The sequence below is a fragment of the Argiope bruennichi genome, chromosome 1, assembly GCF_947563725.1.
Source record: "Argiope bruennichi chromosome 1, qqArgBrue1.1, whole genome shotgun sequence".
Classification (NCBI taxonomy): Eukaryota; Metazoa; Arthropoda; class Arachnida; order Araneae; family Araneidae; genus Argiope; species Argiope bruennichi.
The window spans coordinates 1,373,863-1,396,790 of record NC_079151.1 but is presented as its reverse complement, the minus strand read 5'-3'; positions in this window follow the sequence as shown (position 1 = coordinate 1,396,790).

Below are 22,928 nucleotides of genomic sequence, written 5' to 3'. Positions count from 1 at the left end.
GGATGAAGAACTTCAAATGAGTTGCGATGCCACGCACTCTCCAACTACCGTCTCAAATACCTCTCCCCAAAATAAACTTTCTTAATGGGTACTTTTCTTTCGTGGAATTGTCGCGGCATTCGTTCAAAACTTCACGACATCAAGTCCATGTTCAATCAGTTTCATCCAATTTGTTTCGGTGTTCAGGAAACTTTCTTGTCACCTAACATTACCATCAAATTGCGCGGGTATAACTGCGTTCGGAAAGATGCAGACACTGGATCTCGCAGTTCTGGAGGAGTCTGTATCTTCACATCTAATATTTATCCGAGCACAACTGTCACATTACATACATCTCTGCAGGCTGTGGCTGTACAAATTCACATACGAACATTGGTCACAGTCTGTTGCATATATTTACCACCTCATGATGTCATTCTTCAACATGATCTGGACAGCTTGGTAGACCAACTTCCTCCGCCTTTTATTATGCTTGGTGACTTTAATGGGCACAGTACTTTGTGGGGTTCGGCGAATGCTAATTCTAGAGGAAGACAGATTGAACAGTTAATTTCAAATAACAATCTCTGTCTACTTAATAATGATGAAACGACATACTTCCACGAACCCACACGCACCTTCCATAGTCTCGATCTTGTTATATGTTCTCCAGAATTGTTGCCGTTCTTAACCTTCGAAGTTTGCGAAGAATTATATGATAGTGATCATTTCCCAGTTATTGTTACCCATGCTGATAGAGGCGGTGTGGTTAATCAGCCTCCGCGTTTCTTATTTCAGCGGGCAAACTGGGATAATTTCTCGAAACTAGCAGTTATCACTCAGGAAATGGTTAGTTCCGAAGACATTTCGGAGGCCGTTCAACATGTAATTGATGTCATAATGAATGCCGCTAATAATAGTATCCCTAAGAGCTCATCGCGTCCAAGAAAATTCCGAAGGCCATGGTGGAATGATGCTTGTCGAAATAGCTATAAAAACCAGAAAAAGCGATGGAATATTTTCAGGAGATATCCTACGACCGAAAACCTTGTAGCCTTCAAACGAGCGAAAGCCATAGCCCGTCGCATACGGCGTAATAGTTAAAGGGAATGCTGGATAAAATTTGTATCGTCTATTACATCCTCTACTTGCAGTAAACATCTATGGAAGAAGGTGAAGGCCGTAAATGGGATTTATACCGAATTTTCTATTCCTGTTTTGAAATCGGGAAATTTGATGCATAGTGCCCCATCAGACGTAGCCAATGTACTCGGACAAACGTTCGCACGAGTTTCCGCAGTTGATTCTTACAGCTCTGATTTTCTAGCAATTAAGAATCGCGCGGAACAGTTGCCGTTGTGTTTCAATGACCAAAGTACCTCTCCATACAATTGCGAGTTTAGGATGTTTGAATTGGAAAGGGCCTTATCTCAAACTCACGATACCAGTCCCGGCCCAGATGGAATCACGTACAGCATGCTTCGCCATTTGAATAAAACTTCACTTTCCAATCTACTGTTGTTATTCAACAGAATCTGGATAGAGCTGAAGTACCCAATACAATGTCGCGAAGCTATTGTGATTCCGATCTTAAAACCGGATAAAGACTCATTCAACCCTCTTAAGTATCGGCCAATAGCTCTGACGAGTTGCCTCTGTAAGACTTTAGAACGGATGGTCAATGCTCGCTTTATGTATGAATTAGAGAGACAAGGATGCATCTCTCCGTTGCAGAGTGGTTTCCGTAGAGGTCGGTCAACGTTTGACAATCTCATACTTCTCGAAACCCAAATCCGCAACGCATTTGTTAGGAGAAACCACCTTGTTTCTATATTTTTTGACATAGAAAAAGCTTACGACCGCACATGGCGTTACGGCATACTTTCAACACTTTTCAATCTTGGTTTTAGGGGAAATTTACCTATATTTTTAAAAAACTTTTTATCTTGTCGAACATTTAAAGTTCGCATAGGAAACGTTTATTCTAATAATTTTATCCAAGCTGAGGGTGTTCCGCAGGGAAGTATCCTTAGTGTTACCCTTTTTATCCTACATTTTAGTCAGATACTAAACGTATTATCTCCACCCATTCAAGGCACTTTATATGTAGACGATCTTCAAATATCTTGCCAAGGGAGCAATATGCACTTGATTGAGCAGGAATTGCAAGTTACTGTTAATAAACTCGTAGATTGGTGCAATGAAAACGGACATACGATTTCTCCAGAGAAAAGTCACTGCGTTCACTTTTGTAGGAAGCGGGGTATTCATTTGGATCCTATAATCCGTATTCGAAACGCTACCATCCCTGTGGTTAATCAAACTAAATTTCTGGGTATAATATTCGACCATAAGCTCATTTTCCTTCCACACGTTTTACATCTACGGAAGAAGTGTGACAGGTCATTAAATATACTCAAGGTACTTTCTAGAACCACCTGGGGAGCAGATTGTACTTCCATGCTCCGAATTTATAAAGCAGTTGTTTTTATCTCGTATTGATTACGGATGTATGGTGTATGGCACTGCGCGTTCTACCATCTTACGCAGACTTGACACTATACACCATTCTGCTTTGAGAATTTGTTCAGGAGCATTTCGCACCTCACCAGTGAATAGTTTGTATGTTCTCTGTCACCAATTACCACTTAGTTTACGACGCGAAAAATTATCCGTACAGTACTACTTTCGAGTTTTGTCTTTTCCGAAGCACCCCTTGTCTTCTATGACTTTTCCGGATAGTCTTCGGAGACTTCATAATGCTCGACCGTCTCACATCCTTCCCTTCTGCAAGAGAGCTAAATCTATCCTTCATGATTCTGAACTCCATGGTAGGGTAATTCAAACTACTGATCTCTTTTGCTTTCCCCCTTGGGATATTCTCCAAATTTCGTTTTTAAATCCCTTCTCTGGGTTTGGGAAGCAGGGTACTGCTCCTATTGTCTATCAGCATTTATTCAATGCTCATTGCTGTCAGTATGCAAAATACTTAAAAATTTTTACGGATGGTTCGAAGTCAAATGATCATGTTGGTTGCGGTATTGTTTTTGATGCCGATACATTCAGTTACCGTCTTGATACTTCTCTTTCAGTTCTATCTGCTGAATTATTAGCAGTTTTTTATGCTCTTCAGAAGATTTCACTCTCTCCTGAACGCAAATTCTGCATTTATACTGACAGCATGAGTTCATTGAAAATGCTTTCTAATCTCCAAAATCAGGTTCATCCAGTTGCCTTGGAAATCCTGAGACTCTTAAGGACTCTACAAGACAGGGATTTTCAAATACTTTTTTGCTGGATTCCTAGCCATGTTGGAATAATAGGTAATGAGATGGCGGATAGTGCAGCAAAAAATGCGTCTTTGGTTTTGCAGCAAGATATTCCATACAACGATGCAAAAAATGCCTTTACGCGTCGTGTATACTCATTATGGCAAGAGTCATGGAATAATCAGACGAATAATAAACTCCATTCTGTAAAACCGATTATTTCTTCCTGGCCTTGTTTACCAGTGCGAGAGTTAGATGTCAAATTGGCTAGACTCCGCATTGGCCACACACGTTTTAGCCACAAACATCTTTTATTCGGCGAACGGGCTCCTTTCTGCTCAAAATGCCAAGTGTTTTTAACGGTTTTTCACCTTTTAATTGAATGTCCTAATTTTAATCATCATCGTTTGAGATTTTTTAATGGTTCATCAGTGGATATGCAAATGCTTGTGGGGGAACATCCCCACAAAAACCTTTTTAAATTTTTAAAAGCAACTGGATTTTACCATACTATTTAACATTTTTCTTTTTACCTTGTTTACAATTTTAAGACGTACTGCTTTGAAATTTTATCAGTGTTATCAGTGTTCTATCCAGTTTTTAAAATTATTTAAATAAAGTCAAAGACTACCTTTTTACCATGTGTCTGGCGCAGTATAGTCAGTTATGGCTCTTGCGCCAATAAACGCCAAATTCCACTCCACTCCCTAGTTCTTTCACTGGTTTTTGCTGGTCTTCAGTTCGAGTCTAGAAACCGAGGAATGGTTTGTATATTTTTCTTTGTCTTTTTATTTATTTTGAATATTATTTTCCATATAAGTTTAGTTACTATGAAATTTTTCCAACTCTTACACCTCAGAATTAAAATTTTACTCCAAAATATCAATAAATTTTAAGTTTCAAAATCTTACACAGTTGCAGAAATCATTCCTATTATTAGCTTAGTGCTTTTAGAACAGATTCCCATTTTGTTTGAAACTAGGAATGGTTAAACACATTAAGAATCTTAGAAACGTGCGGTGTTTCAGGGATATGCGGATTTTTGGCTAGAACTATACTTTTAGTATTTCCTTTAGAAGTTTTCCCTTATGCTATTCAAACAATTATTTTAATTATGCGTTAATGTGAGGCATAAAGAGGATGAATTCCCTTAATAGTACAATTTACATTAGGAAAATGAGAGTATGCAACAGGAGTATCAGTTGGGTATGTTCGTTGCCCTCAGATTGACATGATGACGGTCAGTCTTAAAAACCTGATCGGAATTTTTATAAATTTCATTCTATAGTTCTGCAGTGTCTCTTGCTAAGCTTTATTTATGATTCAAAACGGTTCCTGCGAAATTATTTCATTATAAAGGATGGCGATAGAGCCTGGAGGTAGAGATTCGTGCTCGAAGCTGTAAAAGAATTGGAAAGATGATCAAGAAATTAAACGATGTTGCTTACAGAGTTCAGACGTCACCCAACTCCAAGACAAAAATTATTATATTATCAATATTCATCTCTTTTATTCAACTTCTTTTAATTAATAACAACATATGCTGATAATTTTCAATGCTTTGAGCAGATTATTCACTTATTTAGGGCAAATAAATATGCAAGTATCGACAGAAGTTTCCCATGAGAAAAAAAAAAAGAGCTTCTAATAATTTAGAAAAATGGACTAGCTCCTTCAATTCATTATAATATTTGATATGAATTATTTATTCATTATATAACAATCATTATATTAATTTCCTATAATTAAACCGATAAGAAAAGTCGCGGTTCGGACCATAATTGTTCTCCTATTTATCAAAAGCTTACACAAAGCAAGAAACATTATGTTTATGCCTACATCAATGACAATTCATCTATTACTGCTGCATTATCCACTTAGCTTATCTTCAAAAGTAAATTTTTTTTTTATCGAATTCTTTATTTTATCTAGAGTGTTGGATGTTCTTTGCTTATTCTGTCAGCCCTGATAGACTGGTGATCAACGAAAGCAATAAAAAAAAAGTAAAAATAAGGTGGGGAATGAACCAACAAGAAAGAAAAATGCAGATCGGCGCAGTTCATGCAAGTGCCTTGTGTGAAAAATCGATTGATTTAAATAAACAAGTGACCCTTTTCATCGTCTGAATTTAGAGGAGATGCACCTACAATCAGCAGCGGCGTGGATGGCTAGTCATTTTTTCCCCCCTTCTCATTCGCCTTTGTTATTGATTTTTATCTCGTCAGATATTAATAAATTGCTTTCGATTCTCAATGCCTCGATAGAAACACGTCTGCTTTATTGGTCATTCATATTCTTTTGCCAGAAATTGATTTTTGAAAAAAGTATGAGGTTTTTAAAAGTGTTCTTCAGATACACATTTCTGTGAGCGATCCATAAATATTAACCCTTTGTACTCGGAAAAGTAATTCGTTACAAAATTATTCACCCAATACGAAGCTTGTTTATCATTCCGAAAAATAAATATATATATGTGTTTCAAGTTGAATTTTTTCTAAAAGTTAATTCACATCTCTTTACCATTCTATAGGAATTTTTAACAATCGAAATTGAAAAACAAATAAATAAAACGTTCAAATGATGCAACGTCTTGAATGGTGATTATGAGTCACCTCTTGAATACAAAGACTTAATCAGTAGATTAAAAAAACATTAACGCTGCGGATAATTGAATGCATATCTTATGCCATATTCATTTTTGAAGAAAATTAGCTGACTAGAATAAGGACTATGCGGGAATGAAGACCCATCCTTTTATCTGCTGAATTATTACACAACTTTCTGTTGCGAAAAATTTTAAAGAATTTTTATACCGATCATTGAATAAGTTTAAAATGCAAGAAATCTCATCTGTGGATTTAAAAGTTTTAGGCTACTTATGGGTAGAGCAGTTCTTTTTTTTTTAATGCAAATACTTTGATAAATATATTTTGCAGTACTGCTAGTTTCTGAACTGACAAGCTATCACTAACATGTATTCTGAAATTATGACAATATTAGCCATAAACAAAAACCAACACACATTTGTAAACCTCTGAAAACTTGCTCCTAATTTACACGTAAACACTAGAAGATTTATTTTTTAACTTTAAAAATCCAGTTTTTTCACAGTAGGTCATTAATATATGTTTAAACTGATTTCAGTGAGGAAAAAACCATGTTGCACTAATTATTAATTAATTAAATAATAATTAATGAGCTAATTAGCATATTTTTTGAAACATGATACCTTAAATTCTAATTTGTACAGACACACATTTCTAGTTGGAAATGATGCCTAATATAAGTCTTCATGTTGTCTGTCTGAATCAAGTTATAAAAAAATATATATTTTTTTAACAATTTTTTCCTCAACCATGAATAGAAAAAACGAGATTTTTTCTGTCATTTTAACTTTTAAATAGATATTAAAAATTTGTTTCTATAAATATAACTTTGATTGAAGCAAAAAACATCAACTGTTTCCTACAGATTATTTTGATATAAAAATAATTGTATTTGGTTAATTTCTTGTTGAGTTACAATTGTTTGAATGAAGCAACAAGTGGAAAAATATCATTCTTCAAAAAATGAGTTTAAAAACACCGAAACTAGAGTTTTTAGTGAAAGTACCTCAAGAAAAAATAATTAGAACTCGACAAAATATTCCGAATATTGACAACATTTTGGTATCCTTTGAAAGCTATAGAATCAGAGAACATTTTGAAGCAATAAAAAATATTCGATATTTTGAACGATTTTCGAAGTTTCAAGTGTGTACGTATACCTTAAGCTGCAAAATAAAAATAGCCGTTTCCGAATTGAAAAATAGCCAACAAACAGAATATTTTTAACCGCAAATCGGACACTTTTAGCTTTCATGAGTTTTTTTTTTTTTTTTTTGAATATTTACTAATTGGCATAATAAAAAATCAGGGACGAGAAGCATCTACTTAGCGCTGCAACTACTCCCATGGTATAATTCGCGACAAAAACTAACAAATTAATGATCCGGTGTTTCGCGAAAATCCATTCAAAAATAATTTACGTTTTTTAAGTTTCCAATTCTGATCGCAAGCTTGCATCTTTCTAAACTTCATTAGCAAACAAAGAAAATACGAAGCTTTAGATCTATTACAGATAACTTCTGCAAAAATTCCATGCAAATTATCTTATAGGAACAATATCCGCGATTGTTCTTAAATATTAGACTTTTACCAGCAATTTCTCGAACTGATATCATACATTAATGAAATTGAAAATGTAAGGATTCTTAAAAAGTAAAGTAAAAAAAAAGTAATTATCCTATTGATGAGTAGAATTCTGACGAATAATTTGGCAATTTAATCCTCTTTCACAAGAGGATTAAATTCTTAGAGGGAATCGCATTCCTTGAAATGAGTACAAATTTAAAAATCTGTTAAAAATGAATTCGCTTCTTAAGAAGTATAATTAATCTATAGAGTACAAATTGCAATTTAATTTTTTCCAGACTATGAATATATTTATTAAATTTAAAACAAACGCCACCTTTTTTCCCCACGTTTATTACAAAGATATTTAATCATTAAGACTAAAATTCAGTTTTAACTTAATACTATAAAAATTAAACCACCGAATTTTTGACAGATTCATTTCCTTCAACATTCCTCTAAATCCATATTTTAAATTAAATTTTGCAGCTATGTGCACATATCTTAAAAAATTCAATGGAAAAAAAATCGAAGTGAAATTTGTAGAAAAAAAAAACTTTAAAATCTACAAAATTTTGGATTTGTCTACGACTGACTATTGATCAATTCAGGTGCTAGGGAACGCAAATACTACGAAACGCTACAAGTTAGTATAATAAAATATAGAACATCTGCGCTAGAAAATAGAGATTTTTTTTTTTTTTGACAAATTCAGTCAGAGTAAAATTTATAACAGCAATAAAACAATCAACTAGAGTTTAGAAAGTCCACTTCCGACACACTAGTATTACAGGACATACCAAGTCATTTTTTCCAAAATGCAATATAAACTCGCGCGAGATGGACCTTATATAAATGCATTTTAAATAAGCATGTTATATATCATGTTTAAAATAAGTATTACGCAAATTTGTCTTTTGCATAATTCCACTTACATTCAATAAGGAATCCATTTTAAGTCGTTTATTTCACGTGCGAATCTACAATTTTTGATCAATATTAATAATAATTTCCAATTATTTTAACCCGAAAATACCTATTCTTCTAATATAAATACACAACAAAAAGTTTCCAAATAAATGGAAGTCGAGACTTGGGGTTTTATAAAAACTATACACCACATAGGAATTAATCTAGATTAAGGGAGGGGCTACAGTTCTTGTGAAATATTATCGCTCAGCTGTAGACAAGAAACAAAACTCTTTCAATCAGAATTACAATATATCAAAACTTGTTGCTCAATATAAATCAGTTCTATTCCAGAAATATGTTTCAACTAATAAAACCATACACATATTGAGAGATTTTAGATACTTCAATAATATACGCCGCCAACAGGCGAATGAAACCGGAATAATCATAATACTCATCCAAGAAAATTGAGAACATGGAGTTCCTTACCAATCGGAATTCAAGCAGCAAATTTGCCAAAATTATCATCAGGGCAGATTTTTATTTCCCCGCTACAATAACCCAACCTGCCTCCCTTGAAATGCAATTCACAGTGAGCAAGTAAGTCAATGCATCAACAAAATATTCCATTCAAATTTGCTTCTACTCTAAAAACGGAAATGATCGAGGTATTATTTCTCGCATTAAAAAAAGAAGCGTAATTGGTAAATGCAGCTGACAGTACGAACTTTCATTAACCGATTTCGTAAATTATGCTCCTTATAAGAATCGAACAAACCCTCACATCCATTTAAAAACTAAGCAAAAAGCTAACTTTTCACGAATAATCTCTTACTTAACAGAAGGCCTGCTTTAAAATTTCCATTTTAACTATCCTTAATGTCCTCAATATAAAAGCATTACTACACAAATTTATATGTCACAATTCTACAGCGAGGATGCGTAATTTTAACGGTTCGACAGAGCAGAGCGCAATGTTTTATAAACTAATGAACTAGAACTTAATCTGATGTATACTCGGCTAAGCAATTCTGCATCACGATATGGTTTCACAGATATTCCAATATGATGCAACTAAAATGAGAGCACTTATTATTTATAATAATAATAATAATAGAAGCCCTGAACCCATCTTTAAATCCACTACATAGATTTACTACACTTTACATCTACAAAAATTTAATCAGAAACCATTCACATTGCAAATTCTAAAAGCAAAAGTCGATACTAAACATACAACCAAGGCTCATTAAAACTCAGCAATTACATTTACCATATTCGACAAACTGATTAAAAATTCAGCCTAATTCTCAGAATATTCAGCGAAATATAGTTCTAAGTTGAGTCATATTATATTCATACATATTTTAATTGTCTTTCCTGTAGAATTATGCTAAATTTCTTCACCCAACAATTCACCAAAGCAACCTTATTATTCAATACACATTTACAGCAGTTGCCATTATCGTGATTTTCCCTCCGATACTAACCATTTCTAAGCAACTGTTTAACTCAAAATTTAAGCACACAATAGCAAAATTTTCTAACTCCTTCCCTGCTTCAAAGCAAATTAGCAAAACACATACATTATCTTTTGTTTTTGCCACCACCTTTCTTCTGCGTTTTTCGTAGTTCGATCAGCGGCAGAAAAATTTGATAACGTTATGATAAAAGGAGGAAATTTTTGTTAAATACTTGAAATATTTTCATGAAGGAAACAAAATGGGTATTCTTAATTATTTAACTGAACTGAATTTTAACATTATGAAATTTCCGAGTACACTTTCTCAACATTTTTTTTTAGCACACTCGGCACATTTATAGCAAATCGTATAGGTAAAGAAGTTCTTGTTCACAAAAACACTTCCAAGAGTTTTTAATAAGGAATAATGATACGAAATATTAAATTTTGGAAAGCTTAAATTTAATAGAGGCTGTGGAATATCAGCAAAGTGGTTAGATTTTTGTTCTTCAGTTTTTTTAAAAAAAAAGAGAAATAACACAACCTACTTTTCTGACCACTAAGCAGTCGCATGCCAGCTCCTAAAATTTTTGGCGTCTGGATGCGATTGATTAGGGTCCCTTCAGCCTTTTTTGGCTACTTTAAAAACTCCCTTTTCTTTTGTGGGAGAACTAAATCAGTATTATTCAGTTATCATCAGAAGATGATTTTCTAGTTGCTGAAAAAAAAACATTTACATCATTAAAAATATAACAAAAATTACAATAATAATAGCATTTTCTATAGCTTGAGCTACTTTTTACAGTGAATCAAATTCAAACCATAATTTATAAAGTTCATAAAAATGTAATGTCCTTGGTGGAAAAAAAAAGTCAAATACTGAGGATCTAGAACCAGAAAAAGTTTTTATACAACAGAAATCTAAATAATTGTCAATGACTAATTTCCTCATATTAACGTCCAAAACTGGCAATAGTTCGAAATTTCGATGTCTCAGATGATAGCTGTTAAGACTTATATTTTCCATTACTTTTCAATAATATGACATATTACAGTGAAAATGAAAAATGTAAAAGCATTAACTACAGCAAATTAGTTCACATGATCACAAAAGGAATGTAAAATGAAGGCATACTATTAACAAATGACGACAGGAAATAGATTTCGCATTTTTTTTTCTCCATAATATCTTTTTTTTTTCAAGTTATTTATCCAAACTTTTTTGTTTGCGTAATACAAACCAAGATTTTAGGTGGCAAATTAAAAGGAAAATTTTGAATATTGCATGAAGCGGACACTAAACGAATTTTAGAAAATGGGCAAGCCGTACTTCGACCACCAGTCCAGCACTTTTATGCAGACTAAACATTGCTGTTTCATTGGTAAATGTATTTCTTTCAGACATAAGCTCTTTCTTTCTTCAAGTAACATGCTGTTTATCTGTATACATAACCATATGTTAAAGGTACAGCACAAGCTTATGATGTCTGGTTATTTTGTCCATTGTTGTTCAAGAACGGCAGGCTTGAAACTTTCCAGAATCATCAAGACTAACCATTGCAGTTTAGAGTACACTCTTGGATATTGAAATAGAGCAATATCAAGGCGAAACTCTTGCTCTTCGTGAAGGGTTGAAGGACAGTCTAAAGAGGAGGCCTCGTATTTATTTCCCTCGGTTATCAGCCTAATGTGAAACAGAAGATTCCTAAAAATAAAACAAAAAATTATTAATAATATATAAGTAAAAGTATTCTTTGGTGAAACAGGCGCGGATTTTACAATTCGTAATTTAACAACAACGTAATTTTAAGAATTAGTTCAATTTTTTAAAAAAAATTATCATCAAAGTTTGTTTTTAAAAGCATCATCAGGCACAAGGCAGCTACAGATTAGAAATATAGTAAGCAAGAAAAAGAGACTGAAAAATTATTCAGAACTTATGTAGTTTTAGAAAGGGAATTTACCCACACAGCATTTTGGTTTAGTAGGAAAATAGTCAGCTCAACTTAGTTGCCGCAAAGCCAGAGATCGAGACAAGAAAATATTTTTTGGACGAAAATTAATTAGAAATTATTACATGTATTTAGAGTAGGTAATATAGATTTAATATAATTTCTCCCCAAAAACGCAAATCGTATTTACAAACAGTTTAACGCCGACAAAGAAACCTTTGGAAGCAAACAACTTAATAGTTAAATTAATTCATTTACGGTATTAAATTTTCATACTTTCAAATACTCCAATGACAAGACTAATTGTTAATTTTTAAATGATTTCACTTTTAACAAACCTCAAAACACGAAATTTTAGATATTTAGAAGCAAAATAATCCGATATATGCTAGAAGAAAAAGCTCAAGAGTTTGCCTCAATACGTATTTATGTAAAAAAAGGGTTTTTTTTCCAAAAAATTTTTTTACACTTCTTAAGTTCAACTTAAAATTGCAAATTCGTCTCTTTTGTCATTCCAACAAAATTTTGCACAGAATCATAACATTTTTGAAAAAAAAAATCAATCAAAAATTACTCTATAATGCTCATTTATAAAAAGAAAACAAGGGGAAAATATTTAAATCTCTTTATACGGCATCTCACCAAATATAACCTGGATTTCGCTATTTAATTGCCCCAAGGAGATTACGTAAATTACATTAAAAACGATTGAATCATTTACCGGAAGATCCATCATTTGTATTAAATGTTCTTTGAATGTTGGTTAAAAATAATGCGAATATCCTGATACATTTCAATAGCTAAGATTAATTCAGATTCATTTTCTAATTCAAGCAACCAGTTTCCGAATTAATTAACGATGTAAGAGAGCAATTTATAATTTGATTTTTACATAAGTTCGAATTCGCATTTTCAATAAATAAAATTATCATTAACGGCAGATCGTTTAAATTCGATTGCCTAATAAAAGAAATTGCCCTTTAAAATTTTACATAATATATTAAATATGCTGATACTTTTCATATTACGATAATTTGGTCAAAATTCCTATTTATTTGTTGATTGTTTTATACGAAGATTTATAAATGAAATGAACGAAATTCATATCGAAAAATATTCTGTGAATTGTGGGGATGGTTTTAGAAACACTGACTAAGTTAAAAAAGGAAAAAAAAATCCTTGTAATTAGAAGGCGATATCAAATAAATATGATCAGTTTAAATAAAATCATCTGCGACTGAAACATTAAAATATTGAAATTTTAAAAGAACGTATTAAGGTTTATACTGTAAGACACGAATAAAATCATTGTTAACTATAATTTGATTCAATAGGTGTTAGAACCGGCAAGTAAAATTAGGGAAATTTTTACTATTATTTTATTTTTATTTGTTGCTTCTTTTGCACATAAGGAGCTGTTGATGTTTTCAGTGTTTTACGATATAAGAAATTTTAATTTAAGTAAATAGAGTATTACATTACATTAACTCGGATGGGGGGGGAGGGGAGAGAGACAGCTGAAAAATTATGATTAGGTGATTTGTTTGAAGCCTTCTTTATTAAGAAAAAAAAATTCATTACTAAAGCTTAAATTTATTAATGTTTCATTAATAAAGTATTTATTCATAAAAATGGAAATAAGTCCTGACAATTTTTAATACAGGATTTAGATTCAAATCTTTTTAACTAGACAGAATCACTAATAAAAAGAAATTTAAAGGTCTTCTAATTTATATTTCATTTTCGAAAAAGTATTGCATTTTAAACAAGTATTAATTATCTTTAATATAATTATTATTTGAATTCTTTCGCTTTGCTATTTATTTATATTTTTATAGTCTCATTAAGTTGAACCTACCTTGTAAAAATATTTAAGATTTCGAGAAACTTTTTGCAATCCCAACAAATTTCCTTTCATTATTACACAGAACTATTTTATCGAATATTAATCATATTAAAGCCGTTAGATTAATCGATAGACCGTTGCTTCTGTACTTTTTGAATTAATAATTATATAAATAGAATATCAATTTAAAATAACAAAGAACTTTATTTCTAGCAAACTTTTAGTGACTCAACGCCTTCCTCCCCCTCAATTTATATGGTAAACTGTAAAGACTCTAGAAATGAGAATTAACATCAGCACTAAAAAATATTCTTGAATTTAACTATATATCTCTGAAATTATTGAACAGAAATCACTGAAATTTTGCATTGCGGTTTCTTGTTGTCTTGCTGTTACGATGAACATAAAAAATAATTTGAGAAGTAGAAAAAATTTTTTGAAGACAAAAACCTAAAATTTTTATTAAAATTATTAAATACTAGCCGCCTTTGGCGACCAGCCTGTTCATCATGAGTAGTACTTTCTAAATTTTATAATTAAATATCTATGTAACTTGGTCTCTTAATAGCTTCTTCAGCACAATATTTTTAAGCATCAAATTTTTATAGTTATATAACTTATACTATTATAGAAACCTTGCATTTAGTACATTTTACAATATGTCTCTAATTTTCTATCAGTCTCCGTAATATTTAAATTCGAATTTGAAATGGAAGAGAAAACTTTAATCAACGCGAAAGCGTTATTGCTGAAACCAAGCATATCTTTTAAAGATGACTACGGAAAATCGAATCTTCAGAATTGTAATCTAACGTGTATCACAGAATATTTCCTATTATAATTTATACAAAACTTCCAAGAATTATTCAATAGAATTTTTTCTGATTCGTCATGAAATACAATTTTACTTTAAAAAAGATTTAAATGTGGTAATATTTTATTTCAATCAATAAATATACTTGAAACAGTTATGAAGTCTAAATTTTATAAAATCCTTAGATCCTATCAATCATATTCAGTAAAATTATCTCGATAATTAACGTTTCAATCTTCTGCGATCAAACTTGATCAAGTTACAAAGCAGCTTTCAGCACCATTATTTTAGGAGAATAAACAATTTCATTATTTTAGACAATCAGTCTTAGTGGAAGTCAAAACGTGATTCTTCAAAACGGTCAATGGTGAGGTTCAAAACCGCACGCTTTTATACAATAGAAACAATCCAATTTTAATAACTCAATTAGTTTTAATTGCAAAAATTTTTCTTCAAAAATATTAGTGCCTCAAGAATATTTTGTTAAATATGACTCGCAGAGAAGGATCTGTATAAAAATTTAAAATTCGTAATTCATCAGATTAACTATTGATTCCAACTACATAAAATGTAATTATTTCATTTAGACATTTTTATTAGATATATACGTTTATTAATCAAGTTTTAGAAATTAATTGTTGGGTCCTGATTAGAGTGGATAGTCTGTATATATTAAGATAGGGGTGCCTTAAATAAAATAGAATATTATTGGTAATAAATATATTGGTATTTTAAAACTTCACAAAAAAACTTTTTCCCGCATTCATTTTTTATGTGAAACTAGGGGGGGGGGGTCGAATCCTTCTTATTTTCGCTCGTAAACACTGATATTGTCCGATACTGTACCCGATGTTTGTCAGTTCCATTTAGTAAGTTTTTAAACTTCACTGGCCATTCGTTCAGTGTTGAAAGTTAATAATTCCATTAATAATCATTCCGTGAGGACAAAATAAAATTTTCAAACTTACCTACTTACGATTCAAAACTGAAACCACAGCGTGAACTTTCTTTGCTCATATCTCCAATGTCTAAATATTATTTCAATTTTTCATGTTTTGACGCTAACACAACAGCTTCAGGATCAGCTTTTTTTAAATTAGCAGATTCTCGCTCTTTCCCCACTTCATTTGATATCTTTAGACACATCATTAATAATTTTTTAAAACAAAGGAACACGTGTTTAGCTTAAGTATTCAGATGATTCTTAGCCGAGAGAGGAATATCTCACTCAATTCAGTAAAACTTTGAATTTATTCTTGCCATTCGGCCGTTTTATTTCCATTTTTCTCGACTGATTCAAGATATTTTAAAGGTAAACATGCATCTTCTGCTTTTCTGTCAGTTCAGTTCAGAGAGATGAACAATTTTCATTACTCGAAAAAGATAAAGAAACTGGAAAGCTATTCATTAATGTTACCACAAACAAATAATAGTGTTTTCAACTCATTTGCTGTTGACTTGGTGTTGATTAAAGCTTTACTTTTCCCTTTCTGTCCCCATTTCACCGCCAAGTGCAATATAAATATTTATTGTGAAGTAATACTAATTTTTATTCAATGTTTCAAACAATACTGGTAAAAAAATCTGAAATGTTTTCTGTCAGGTGACTCGCTGTCTACCAGTCACAAAGCGAATAAAATGCAATGCTTATAAAAAAATTACATAATAGAAAGATATCATGTTTCATATTTATTCCATTTAAAACATACATGTGTTAAACATTATATTTTCCTAGGTTTAGTTTGTAGTAAGAGTAAGTTTGTTGCGATGCCATTGCATTATTTCCCTTGGATCGCAACTGCGACATCACAGCCCTTGCGACGAAAGTTGAAGGGATATGATGAGGCGATTTGATTATTATGTACTTGTAAATTATAACGTCATTATGTACTTGTAAATAGAGCGAAGCAATCTCAAGTGTAAGCTCGGCGTTATTCTAAATAAATATGCTTCATTTTTCTAATTGAAAACTGAATTATTTTCCAACAACAATCTGGTATATGCAACTTGCAGAATTGAGATTTGATTTTGTTCCTTACATAATTGTGGTATCCTCGGCGGGACGGGTTGTTGTGTTGGAAGTGAACCTGAATCCGAAAATTCCATTCTAAACAACTGGATTTTGAACTATTGAATTTTGAATTCTTTGAACTGAACAATGGATTTGAGTACTTTGAAAGCTCAAAAAGGCTGAGAACAGCATTTTCTCTTGGCCTAAAAAAGATTGAAACCGAACTTATGAAAGAACCGATTGATTTTATCCTAGTTTCGATTTTAAAAGTACAAATTATGGATAAATTTCAGAGACTTGACACTTGTCAGAATCAAGTTTCTGCACAATTCTTGGAAACGAAAGAAGCTGAGCAACTGTATTTGTATTATATGGAAGAAGCAGTAAACTACCGAGACCGTTATATTGAAATTTGTTCCCGAGTGGATTTGAAATTACAAGAAGCTGCTATTCCAACCGAAACTAAAAAGGTAAAGTTTTAAACTGCCTAAAATTGAAAAAATTTAGCGGCGAAGCTGAAGACTTTTTGGCCTTCTGGAGTCAATTCCAGAAAATTCATAAGGATAAAAGTACTGCCGATGAAGATAAGATGCAACACTTATGGCAGTCCATAGAACCGAAATTGAAAACAACGATTAGTTTTAAGATTTCCTGCAACGGCAGACAACTATCCTAAGGCCGTTCAACAACTAAAAGGAGAGATTTGGCCCCGAAGATTTGCTTGTACAAATTTATTTTCGATAACTTTTAAGTTTAGTTATGAAGAATGCTGTTGCGGGAAGAACGAAAATGCATTTGCTCTCCTTGTACGACAAACTTGAAGGTAAATTGCGGTCATTAGAGAGCCTTGGACAAACCCAAGAAAAGTATGGAGACTTTTTAACAGGTGGTGGAATCCTGTTTACCTGAGGAAGTCCTGGTTGCTCGGGAGTGAAAATGTAGTAATAAAATGGACGCCAAAGAATCTTGTTCTTTAGAACATTTAATGACTTTCCTTCGCCTAGAAGTACGAGGGGACAAGTTGGTGCAACTGGATAAATCCGGTTTGGGAACTAATATTAGAAAGAGAGATCCCCCAACTGAACGGATTAAACCTGATGATTCAATGACCGCATCAGCCCTGGTAAGCTCCGAAAATTCTACAGGAAAGAAGGGCAACAATTGTATTTTTTGTGATAAATTTCATCCAAGTGAAAAATGTTATACTACTAGAAAAATGCCTAATTGCAAAGCGACAGTTATTATGAAGAAAAGGTGCTTGTTTTATATGTTTTAAAGCAGGTCATTTGAGTAAAAATTGTGAATTTAAAAATAATATTAATTGTTCTAAATGTAATTATTCTCATTTTGAAATTATGCGCCCTAAATTGGATAAAAATTATGATCAAAAGTGTTCCATAAAATCGGAGAATTCTCTATCTAATTGCAACAGAAAAGAAAGTACAGTACACTCCCGATTATCCGCGGAATTGGGTGGCGTGGCCGCCGCGGATAACAAAAATCGCGGATAATCCGAAAAAAGCTAAAAACAGGTATAGCAAAAGAGAAAACAGTCATTCCAACTTTGAAAAATCGTTTTATGTACAATAAAACGTAAAATAAACAGCAGGAAATGTTTAACGCTTACTATTTTAGTAATCACTCAAAACTAACCTAAAATGCATTTTGTTAATGAAAACAGAAAAGTGCTTTGTACTTACGAGAGGCGTCAAGGATACACAGAAAAATTAATACATATGTACTGTTTTAATACTGTAATGTATTATGTAATTACAAAAGCATAACTGTAAAACTACACCTTTTTGAAGGAATCAGTCATTTGTGTTTGCTTCTTGCTTTGGAAGCATTCTCTCTTTTCTTGGAAGCAAAAAAAAAAAAAAAAAAAAAACTTAGTGCGGCAGGCGCGGATAATCGAGAGTCTACTGTATTTACTTTGAAAATCTCTGCGTTTTCATACGGATCAAAGGTCAGGAAATGAGGGTTCGAGTTCTCATTGATTCCGCGTGTGAAAATAACTATATCAGCGAGTGTTACGAATAGTTTGAAGGCCACTCCGCTCAGAGAGGAAGCCATTATTCATTCTCTGTTGGGGGGAGGGGATGAAACGAAACGAAGCCTAAACATCACAGTGTGTTTTCTATTGAGGTTTGTGGTTTAAAACGATCTTTTTGCAGTAGACTCCCGATTATCCGCGGGCGGGTTATCCGCCCCTGCCACACTAAGTTTTTTTTTTTTTTTTTTTTTTTGCTTCCAAGCAAAGAGAAAATGCTTCCAAAGCAAGAAGCAAACACAAATGACTGATTTCTTCAAAAAGGTGTAGTTTTACAGTTATGCTTTTGTAATTACATAATACATTACTGTATTAAAACAGTACATATGTATTAATTTTTCTGTGTATCCTTGACGCCTCGTAACCATCATTAAACCAATGTTTATATGAAGGTATAAATCTTTTTAAAGTAATATCTGATATTTTAGACAGGTTTAGACTATCTGATAGGATTGAGTGCAGATATATAGAGAAAGCTTTTTTTAATGTTATCTGTGGACCCAAAAGATAGACTATCTTCGATACTTTTTTCCTAGTAAGAAGGGATAATTGGTGTATAAGCGTTGCCGAATTGTTTTTGGTTTAAATTCTTCTCCTTTCCTATTAAATACATCTATAAAACATCTATTGGGTAACGCACCATTTTAGTATAGTGATGTTGTAGAGAAATTGAAGTATTCATTTTATGTTGACAATTATTTATCTGATGTACATAATGTAAATGAAGAAAATTTCATTGATACAGCTAAAAAGGTGTTGTAGTCAAAAGGTTGTTTTAACTTGCGAGGTTGGCAAAGCAATGAAGCATGTAAGTATGTTTCTCAACATACAGAAGATGCTTTCGTTTTGAGCACGATATGGAATTTAGACAAAGATACTTTGAGATTTAAAAAAAAAATCTGAAATTTTAATGTGCGAAACAAAAATTACTAAAAGGTTCATTTTGTCAACAGTTCAAAAAGTTTTTGACGTAAATGGGTTGTTATCACCAGCTATATTGCCGCCCAAATTATTATTGCAAGAAACTTGGAAATTAAAACTGCTTTGGAATTCAGAATTGCCCAAAACTATTGTAAATAAACTTATTAAGTGGTTAAATGAAATGTATTTGTTAAAAATTTACTGTGCCTCGATATATTGCTATAAACGAAGCCTCTGAACTTCATGTTTTTGTTGATGCTTCTAAAAGCTCATATGGTGCATGTGTTGTACACGTAATTTCAAGGTTGGTGATATCGTCATAATTGAAGAGCCATTCAAAAAACACGCATTTTGGCCTTTAGGAAAGGTAATTAGTCTGCTTCCTGGTAGAGATGGTAAAGACCGTACTTTGAAATTAAAATGAAAGAACTCTGAACTAATCCGACCAATTCAATGTGTTTATCCACTTGTACTATTGCACTTGTACAATACTATTTGTAAATTATGACGAAATTGTAAAATTCGATGCCATTGTGACATCTAGTGTTGATAAAAAATTGAATAGTAATGAAATCATAAAAAATAAAGTCACTAGATCAGGTAGACTAGTTAAGATATCTGAAAGACTTGGATTGTTCAATGAGGTTATACATGCTTTAGAGTGACTGCAATACACTCAAAAGAGTTGGAGAATGTTGCGACACCATTGCATTATTTCTGTTGGATCGCAACTGTGAAGTCTCAGCACTTACGACGAAAGTTGAAGGGGTGTGATGAGGCGATCTGACTGGTCTGTCATTACGCCATTATGTACTTGTAAATAGAACAAAGCAATCTCGAGTGTAAGCTCGGCGGTTGCTCTAAATTAATATGCTTTATTTTTCTAATTGAAAACTGAATTATTTTCCAACAACAACCCGGCATCTGGTAGATGCAGCTTGCAGAATTGAGATTTGATTTTGCTCCTTACAAAGTTTGTCTTTTTTTTTTTTTAGTCAACGTGATGGCAGTGCGCTGGTAAAAGCTAATATTTCCCACGATCTCTTAACCCTTTCTAAGGCAGGCCGTGGGAAGTATGCTTCCCACCAAATTTATTAATCTCTGTATGAAATTATGTAGGTTGGCATAAGTTCTGATAAATTTTTTTAGAAAGAAACTTAGATGCTTCAGTTCTTTATCTGACACAAAATGATTTGTCTTGGTTTGTCACTTAATTATTAATGAACCAAATTAATTAAAATTAAATTTATCTAATAATCTAAATGCATCCCTTTTCTTATTCTAATTTCAAGCCTAAAAATATTTTAACATAATATGACTAGAAAAAAATAGCCCTTTAAAGGTTTAACGTGATCTTGCAGGTTAAAGTTCATTTTCTGATAAATAAATTGGAAAATATGATTAAAATATTTATTAAAAAATAGAAACTTAACTTAAAGGCTTAAACACTGATATCAATTGAAAGGATTATTAATTGAACTTAAACTTGATGTAAAAATCAGTTTTGTGCAGTAATATTTTCGGAAGTTATCACGGAAAAGCACCAAAATTTCGCTTGCTTTATAATTAGAACTCGAATTAAAAATCCCCCCCCCCCCAAAAAAAAAAAAATCGCACCGAGATTTACATTTCCACCCTCCAAAATATGCATGTGCCAAGTTGTTAGATCAAGGTCAAACGCTCCGGAATGTACAACCCTAACACACACGCGCGTGCAAATATAGATTCCTTTACTTATCATACACAGCCTAGGTGAAACTCTGGGCACTGATAGAAGTATATATATATATATTTTTAAGATTGTGGAAGAATAGGTCGAAAATCGTGCGTTATTACAAAATAGCGATATTTCAATTTACGCAAATAAGTCAGTTTTAGTGACCGATTTAGATGACTCGAGTGCAATTCTCTATTTAAAATATTAGTGCTAAGATTATTTTGTTAAATACTTTTCACAACCAGAAGAGTTAAGTATAGATTTGAAATTCGTCATTGATCAGAACATTTATTGCCACAAGTTATATAAAGTATAATTATTTACTTCATTTACATCATTTCTCCTAGCCTGATTATTAATAAAAGTTTACAAATTAGCTGTTGGTCGTTGATTAGAGTGGATATCCTATAAAAATTATAAAACCATATTTGCTTTAAATAAAACTAATTTACTGAATAAATAATATAGCTATTTTAAAACGTTACATACATTTTCTTGCATTTATTTTTTAGAAAATATCTTATTTCATTTCATGCAGACATGAGCTGAAATATTTCCAAGTTTTCACATTTCTAGTTTTAGTTTGCAATAATAGTTAACTTTTTTAATTTGAGCTATGCCAATGCGATGATAACACGTATATATATATATATAATTTCATTCGTTCGGGTCTTATTTTTGTTTTCTGCGAAATAAGTTGTTGGGAAAAATAGTTAAACCATTTTTTTAAAAATCCATCAAAAACAATAACTTAATTTATAGGTTAAAACCATGGTATCATTTATATGATCATTTTTTTTTAACTTTAAGATAATGTAAAAATCCGTTTTATGCTCAAATATTTTCGGAAGTTAACAGGGAGAATTGGGAAGTTCAGAAGGTAAAACACTGAAATTTTACCTGATTTTTAGTTAAATAAATTCTAATAAAAAATTGCTCCGAGGTGCACATTCCTGATCTGCAAGTATACATGTTCCAAGTTTGTTAAGTCTGGGGTCAAACGGTCTGATCTGTAGAGCGTCAATAAATTATAAATATGAAAAATATTGGAGTAGGTCTTCAGGTGCCGCAAGGACGTTCAAGTTTCATAAAAACACTCACTTTTTGAAACTTTAAGGATTTTTGAGTCCTCTATTATGAAATAAAAAGCTTTCATTAGGCATTGCCATATGAATAAAAGTATAAAAACAGTTTTACTATTGCACAAGCATGTCACTGAGCTGTAGCCGGAGCGGTTGTTATTGAGGTAAGGCGGAGATTTGTCTGCGTCCGGTGACAAGGTCAAAGCTGGTTTCAAATCAGTAGCTTTGCCGTGTTCAGTTGACTTCTCTCCTCCGTCTATTGTGTAACTGATTAAAGTAACCAATTTGTTAGTTTGTGTCTGCTGTGAGTAGAAATGGCTCAGACAAATATCGGAGTGTTCTATTTTTGAGAAATTATTTGCTTGAAGATGAACGCACTACTGACGAACCTAGCACTATTGTTATATTAGACATAACCTCAAATTACTTCAGAGAAGAATCCTTTTGTAAGCGAAATGTGGGACACTTTAGTTCCCATAATAGAACAAATATGGTCAAGAGCTTCTACACCAGTTGTTTCTAGCAAAAGAATTTCACAAATGATAAAATATAAATAAATTCCTGTATTTAGCATGATGAAGTCTCAAAGCAGAACATGTTCAGGTCAGTTTAATTCCAACCTCACAGAATTTAGAGAAGAAACTAAACTTTTATTTGATATTGATGACTTGTATAAAAGAAGAAAAAAATGCCAGTTATGGAATAAAAGATTCTAAACGATCAATGCTGCAACAGAAAATC